Source organism: Diospyros lotus, chromosome 10 (assembly GCF_014633365.1).
Source record: "Diospyros lotus cultivar Yz01 chromosome 10, ASM1463336v1, whole genome shotgun sequence".
In the NCBI taxonomy this organism is placed as follows: Eukaryota; Viridiplantae; Streptophyta; class Magnoliopsida; order Ericales; family Ebenaceae; genus Diospyros; species Diospyros lotus.
Genome location: NC_068347.1, coordinates 3902019 through 3910290, shown reverse-complemented (window position 1 = coordinate 3910290; position 8272 = coordinate 3902019). Strand labels below are relative to the sequence as shown.

The 8272-nt window shown below is 31.4% G+C and overlaps 1 long non-coding RNA gene across 1 annotated transcript; it reads left to right on the top strand.

The window, feature by feature from the left end:
- Nucleotides 1-948: 948 nt before the first annotated feature.
- On the top strand, nucleotides 949-5652 carry LOC127811284 (uncharacterized). The gene is made up of 4 exons (XR_008025629.1): nucleotides 949-1217; nucleotides 1989-2198; nucleotides 4091-4163; nucleotides 5280-5652. It is a non-coding gene; the product is annotated as an uncharacterized LOC127811284 (long non-coding RNA).
- The last annotated feature ends 2620 nt before the right edge of the window (nucleotides 5653-8272 follow it).

Below are 8272 nucleotides of genomic sequence, written 5' to 3'. Positions count from 1 at the left end.
TGGAAGGGTGTGGATGGAGAAGGAGAAAGAGAAAGACAAGCAAAATTATTGTAAAAGTTGGAACTTTTCCAATGTGACACTTCTACCTTAAACTTCTAGGTCATTGCACTTAGACTTTAGACTTTATAATTTATATGATTTATGTTTATAACCTTTAATTTTGCTCAAATTTCATGAGTACCTTGTAATTTGTTTGTTATTGCAATTATGCCCATCATTATGGTATAAATCACACTAATGACATGAAATTTAAGGTTTAGCATAATAGCATAGATCATAGTGCGTTTAAAACTTAGTACATGTTTGTAAAGTTGACATATACTAACATGCTATATTTTAATAACATAGCTACTACATCTTTAATGTTTTTTTTTATTTCAAGGTACACTACAACAAAAACAGGCATTAACGACCAAAAATTAACGACGACATTAGTTTTGGTCGTTAATGTAATACTATTAATGATTAAATATAAATCCTGTCGTTATAAGATAAATTTTAACGACGAGTTAAATAAGTTGTCGTTAATAAACCACTTTCCCGTCGTTATGACTAACATTTTTAATTTTAACCATAAAATAATAAAAAAGAATTAATAAGATTTAACTACTACTTATATAAACAATTCTAATATAATTATATTTTTTAGTAAATGCACAAATATAATTATTAAACTATTATAATTAGGTATTACTTATTTATTGATAATATAGTATATTAAAAAATTATAAACATATTAAAAATAATACAATATATCAAACTAATTTATTATAATTACTAATTTATTATAATATAATTTTATTTTTAAATAATTATTAATATTATTTTTATAAATTATTTTAATTTTATTAGTTAATAATTAAATATTTTTAAAAAATAAAAAAACTAAAATATTGGCGGGAGTTGCCCCGTCTTTTCCCCTGCAATTCCCACAGAATCCCCCCCCAAAAATCCCTAAATCCCCAAAGCATAGCCTCTAAAGCACAGCCATCACAGCCTCTGAAGCACCACCTCCCTCCATCACCTTAGCCGCCTCAACTCCTCTGTCATGTCACCGCCTCCGTCGCCTCAACGCTGCCTCAACACCGCCGCCTTCTCCAACTCCATCGCGGCCTCCTCTTCGCCGCCTCCAACTCCATCGCCGCCACTAAATCTCCCTCTCACATAGTCCCTGCCATTTCCAGCCCATCGCCTCCGCCTCCAGAATCGCTGTTCAGGTATCGCTCTCTCACAAATCTGCCACTTTCGCTTGGGCAAGTCCCAAATCTCCAACAACTTAGAGATCAACAGCCTCGCGCGCTTCGCTGTCGATGAACACAACAAGAAAGAGCCAACTATCTGTTTCGAATTTTCTGGGAAATTTTGGTTGGCCTGAAAATGTTTGTTTGTCTTTATATCTTCACTCTGGCGTACTGCTATTACTATTATTGTTGTATTTATTTAAGTTAGGAGGATTTCGGAGTAATTAAATGAGCGGCGATCCTTTTCGTTGCTTACTTTTGCGAGTTTCGATATTTTCAATCATTGATCGCTGAAAATTGGTACATGAGTTGCAACTTATGGATTTCTAATTCAACGTGCTCGTTTGTTGTTAGACGAAATGGAATTCTTTCTCGATTTGATAGACAAATTCACAACGGGCCGGGTACATAACAAGAACTAGGGTTGTCATCCTCAACTACACGCTCAAGTAATCCAGAGAAGAAAAATATAATTGTTTTTGGGAAAACAAATAATTCTGTTCCACATCTTCCCACGATGAATTTGAAATTAATTATTCATGTTAACAGAGGTTGAAATGTTTTGGGTTTTTTTCTTTTTGAAAGTTCTCACTTTATGTAATCTACTTGCACTCACTGTTGATTGCAATTTTATATTTTAAGCATGTACAGGTGTATTTCTTTCTTGTGATCATTATCAAAATTTTCAACTATATGGTTCATTGACGAAGTTTTCTTTGCCTTTTCTTATTTTCATTTTATGAGCAGAATGCGCATCTCGAGTTTGTAAAAGTTGTGAAGGCGGAACAGCTGGTTGTTGAAGGAATGTTGTATTACGTACACTGGAGGCGAAGGATGGTACATTGAAGAAAGTTTATAAGGCAAAGGTTTGGAAGAAGATAATGAACCAGCCCAAGGAGCTGCTAGAATTCAATCCCATAATTGGTGATGCTCCCGCTGAGCCTTGTGTTGAAAATGGTAATGTCTTGAGTAAACAGAAGAAAGAAAACTTCATGTTTGGCCATTTATATATTTATTTACAATTTATTGGCCAGACAACTTTTGGACCTTGGTTGTTATATAAAAACTGAAGTTAATAATAATGTAGTTGATTTCTTTAATATTCTTGTTATATAAGAATTGTTTTCTTGAACAGTTAAATATTTAATTGTGATCTAGAAGTCCCATTTTACTCTTTTTAGTCAACGATAGCTTTAAATTTATATTCTTTACCTTTTTCTCTTAATTTTCTTTTGGTTTAGTAATAATAGTTCACATGCGTTCCTTGTGGAATAATTGGAGGTCCTCTTTGAATAGAAAATATGTCAAACCGTACAATAGTGTACAAGACATTCTAAAAAAAATGCTTGAGGAGATTCAAGATCAAGACATTCTAAAAAAAAAGCTTGAGGAGATTCAAGATCAAGAAATTCTATTTACAGTACTATTTTGACAATCAAAATAGAAAAAAAAGAGTTTGATGTCATTCTTTAATGTCATTCTATAAAACATCTCCACTATTATTGTTATATTGTTTAGGTGAAGTACAAGATTTTGTCATTCTTTTATGAGATAATGGCACCTAATAAGGAGTGGATGAATCTTGTCAATGATCGACTTAATGAAGCTTATAAAATAGGGGTACAAAAGTTTCTAGATTATGCTTTAAAGAAGTTGGGTACAAAAGTTTCTAGATTATGCTTTGTTTCTTTTTTGGTTCTTTTGTTGTGAGGTTTGCCATATGCCCTAGTTTTAAATTGTAGATGCTCTGTGTTTTTGTTTCAATGAAATTCTTATTTTTTCACAGAAGGTATCAAGATTGATGCAAAGGCCAAAAAGTATGTTAAAACAGGCTATCAGGGGATGTTCTTTGCAACAAAGTTTTGATGGTTGTCAATTTTTTTTATCAGAATATTAGTATGTTCTATACATTTAATATGATCTTCTTTCATTATCATGGTGTAACCAACATCTAACAGTGCAGTCCTTCACAGAACATCATCCCCCTTTTTGATATATGATTTTTTTTTTGGTTAAGTTTATATATGTATATAACTCGTCTACATTTTTAGTTTTATTTTTTAAATAGCTCTCCAGAATATTTTGTTGTTAGGAGTAAGGCTCAAAATGTTAGTATAATGCCAATATTGTAACAATATTCTGTTTTAGCTCTTTAATTTCATTTTGTGTTCTTAATTTTAGTTGTGTATTAGATAGATTATCATGCATAATGTAGAAGATCTGTCAATCTTAGTTTCAACTCAACCACATTACTTGTTGAGTTTAACAGGTCCCGTCCCTTTAAAGCTTATATAATTGATAATCATTGAATCTTTCGATTTTTACTGCTTATATTTTTATTCACTCAAACCAAAATAATAGTCCAAGTTTTTATTTTTTTCATTTGGACGTTCCGAAATAGTGTCCAATTTATCAATTCAAAGAATATTCAATTTTATAATTTCCATTCTACCCTTAGTTAACTGTTTACACATTTAAATGATCTAAACTCATTAAATAATCAATTTACTCTTCTTTTTATGTATATGGGTTGTAAAGTAATTTTGTGTACTTGGGGGAGGTTGGTATACCAGAAAGGGTAGTTAGCCCTAGTATTAATTATGTTTCATTAATTTGTGTGTTTTGTCTAACTAAAATATATTTTCAAATGGATAGAGTATTTATTTTTTTATCTATATCTTGAACTTGTTGCACGAGGTCTTTCTTTAATTCTCAATTTATGCAGGGTATTCACAATCTACTTCTATTCCCTATTATATTCAACATTTAGTTTTCTTTTTTCTAAAAGCACATCTTGGCATCCAAAAGCCATCAATTTCTAAGTTGCAGTCTTCTTTATGCCTATGCAGGGGAATCAGCAATGAAGAAATAATACATTTGAGACAAAAAATTCTGTCATACTTGAGAGAGGAGAACTATCAGGTTTGCCTAATTAAATTTTGTTGAAAGTTCAATTGTTTGTAAAGGTTGGCATGGCAACCTTTTAGTTTATATACTTTGATTGCTTGAAACAATAAAAATGATTAAGGCATTGATATGATTGGCAACAGATGGAGTGGATGAGATTGTGCATCTGTTTATAAAATATGATTTTTTGGAGCTGCTGATCTTAATAGGTGGATTTTCCTTTTCCTATAGGTTTAGAAAGAGTTAAACTTGATGAACAAGTTTGATGCTGATTTCCATTTTTGGGAGTTGAACTACATAATATTCTCATGATTGTTATAGTGCTAATTTTAAAATATTTGGGCATAATATTCCTATACATCCTGGTCTATGGAGTTTCTGGCACCATGCATGTGTTCGGACCTGAATTATCCAACAAGATATATATGCTTGAGATACAAGTTTATTATGTAGTTCATCTTTAATCATTATCATTTGCACTACAAGTTTTAAATTTATGTTCTTTTGGCAGATATCATCCCAGTTCTTTGATTATAGTTGGCGCCTCTAGCAGATTGCTCTGCAGACCATTAGGATAGTTTATTATACAGATGCAAAGAGTTCTTTGATTATAGTTGAAGTGCAATAAGTACACATGTTAATTAGGATAGTTTATTTTTTGTTAAATATTCATGAAATTATGCAATAGTTTTATTGTGGACCAATTCTTGGGAAATTTGTACAGCAACATCATTTTACATAAACCTTCAACAAGATATCAATGTGAAAGTTATTGATATGTATTGTTTCCAATATGACAAATTTATATAACAAAGGACTTATGAACACAGTGGGAATGTTGTAGATTTTGCTTTTTTAGAAATTATATTACAATAATTGTTATCCTTGTAAGTGTAATTTTTTACTTAGAAGTTTGTGTGTATTTAAGTCTTGTACAGATAGCATCAATTACAAAATTTAGAGTGCGTTTGTCAAATTTTGTTGTGTCTTGGTGCATTTTAGTAGTTGTATGTTATGTAGTTTGTGATGGAGACATTATGGGCTTTGTTAATTCTATTTCTAACCTTTTATAAAGAAAACATGAACACTTCTTTGACTCTAATTTCATGTTTTTTTTTTTTTTTTTTGTAGGTCAATAAGACAACAGGACTCTAAAGGAAGCAACTTCTGTGTTGGACTACATGCACAGTGTTATGACTATATATAGTGTTTTTTTGTACATTTCTGAATAGTATATATGATTGTTAAAGTGTTATTTTTAGTTGAATATCTTTTTTGGTATAATTTATTGACAATTAACACTTATATATATACTACTTTTGGTGTGTAAATGTTAATGGATAATGATTACTTTGGTGTTATTTGAATGATATGTTTAATTTTATGAGTTTTATTCTAATTTGATATGGATAATGATATATAGGTTTGGTGGTTTATATCAAAACATGATGTTTTTGTCATTAATGACTAGCAATTGTTTTCATACTATTAAAAAAAAAATTAAAAAAAAAATTTTAACGATAGGAATATACCGTCGCTAATTGTTCACATTATTAACGAGAGGAAATATTATCGTTATTGGTTTGTGTTTTGATAATTAAAATGTTATTTTTAACGATAGGAATCATACGGTCGTTAATTGTTTAGATTATTAACGACGGGAAATATTGTCGTTATTGGGTTATAATTTGGTAGTTAATAATTATTTTTAACGACGGGTTTATTATTCCCGTCGTTAAAGACTTTTATCTTTGGAGGCAATAACGACGACTGACGACGGAAAAATTCTCGTCGTTATAACTTTTTAACGACTGAAAATCAACTTTCAACGACTGATTTTCCTATCGTTAAAACTCGTTTTTCTTGTAGTGGTATGTGCAAAATTTAGCATATTTAATATGCATTAATGAGTATTGCTACTTAGTATGGGTTAGAAAATGGTATATATGTCTTGTGTTTTGCATGACTAAAAAAGTTGATTTTCTTGTCACAAATCCTAAATTGCTAATGCTCTTCATTCAGAGGCCTGAAACATCACTCAAATGATTATCACATAACTTCAAGCATCATAACAGGGGTTTAACTACATCTTTCATCAATAGCATATAAACATATCAATTGTTGCATAGCATATCATGACATGATCAACTATTTTATAACCATATTACAAAAAAAGAGTTATTAATGACCAAAAATTAATGACAAGATTAATTTTGGTGATTAATATAATATTATTAATAACTAAATATAAATCATGTCGTTATAATATAAATTTTAACGACGGACTAAATAAGTCGTCGTTAATAAACTATTTTCCTGTTGTTATTGATTAAAATTTTTAATTCTAACCATGAAATAATAAAAAAAATTATTAAAATTTAAGTACTATTTTATATAATTAAGTAATTCTAATATAATTATATTTTTATGTAAATACACAAATATAATTATTAAACTATTATAATTGGGCATTACTTATTTATTGATAATACAATATATTGAAAAATTATGAACATATTAAAAATAATATAATATATCAAACTAATTAATTTTTTCATGATTTTTTATTTTTATTAATTAAATAATTAATAATATTATTTACATAAAATCTTTTATTTTTATTTAACAAATAAATATTAAAAAAAAACTAAAAACTGGGTGGGAACTACTACTCCCGTCGTCTCTCTCTCTCCCCCCCCCCTCCTTCTTCCCCAAATCGATCCCCAAATCTAACCCTAACTCCCCCCTCTCTCTCTCTATGTAAACTACTCTCGAGTGTTGACCATCCGTTGTTGCCTTCGCCTTCACCTCTGCCTCTTGTCATCGCTGTTGCCTTCGTCTCCAGTCAGGGCCGACCTAAGGCCCAATGGGGCCCTAGGTGATAATAATTTTTTTGGGGGGGAGGGTGGGGTGTTGTATTTTTTGGAGGCCCCTAATTTTTTTTTTTTTTTTTTTTTTGGGGGGGGGGGGGGTGCTTTGTTTTCTCAAGTGGCTACTGTATTTTTCTTTGGGAGGGGGGCGTTGTATTTTTGGGGGGCCCCAGGCATAGGCCTTGGGCCGGCCTTGCCTCCAGTCACCACCGAAGCCGCCTCCAGCTAGGTCGGGCTTCGCATCCGCCGTTGCTGGATCCGCTTTCACCTCCAACACCTCAAAGGTATATGTATATATATTCTCTGTGTGTGTATATATATATGTATATATATATTGTGTTTGTGTATATGTATTACGAATACAAATTTCTGTATTGTGTGTGTATGTATTACAAATACAAATTTCTATATTTGTATATATATATGTATACTGAATTTGGGTTCTAGCTAAATACAAATTTCCTCTGTATTCCTTTGGTGTTTACCCCATTCTTTTTCCATATTCAAATTTCTGTTCGCCTTCATCATTATGTGTTCATGTCGAAAGCTTTCTTTTAATTTGTTTACAAAATTTGGGGTTTGTTCAAATTTCCATACCTGGAATTATCCCTTTAAGAAATAATAATATACAAGTGAATATGCTTATTTGTGATGTTAAAAAAAAAAAAGAACCATGGGATCTTTCTTTGGAGAGGTTACGGATATATTCCAATATAGCTTTCTGTCTTTTTCCAGAGCACCAATCTAAAACGAAATTTGAAATTCTTAGTCGTGATCCATTTCTTTTTATCTCATCCGAGAGTCAACTGTAATACCCCTGGTTTAGATTTAAGAATGTTAGATGAATAATGAACATAGAAGAACAGACCTGAACCTTGACCAAGTTTGACTTAATGTATCAGCTGATGGATGGAATTATCTGTTAGCATCACCAGTTAGATATTGGCTGGTGAGGAGGTGGTGGTCTATTGGTAGCAGCAATTGAGCAGAAGTCGACTTCTGAAGTCGGCATTCACCCAACCAAGAAATTTCTTAATATGGACAAGGTGAAGGGTCAACTTTGAGGGCCACTTTGGGAGGCCAAATGGATGGAAATTTTGATTGGAATTGATTAATCAGGAATAAAATTAGAGTAAACCATTCTCGTTAAACTAATCAAATTGCTGGAACACGGACAATGTTCTAGAACCAAGTAGAGTGTAGAGAGGTTTGCTTCAGCTGAAGCAGCAGCTAAGTGGCCACTTTGAGAGGTTT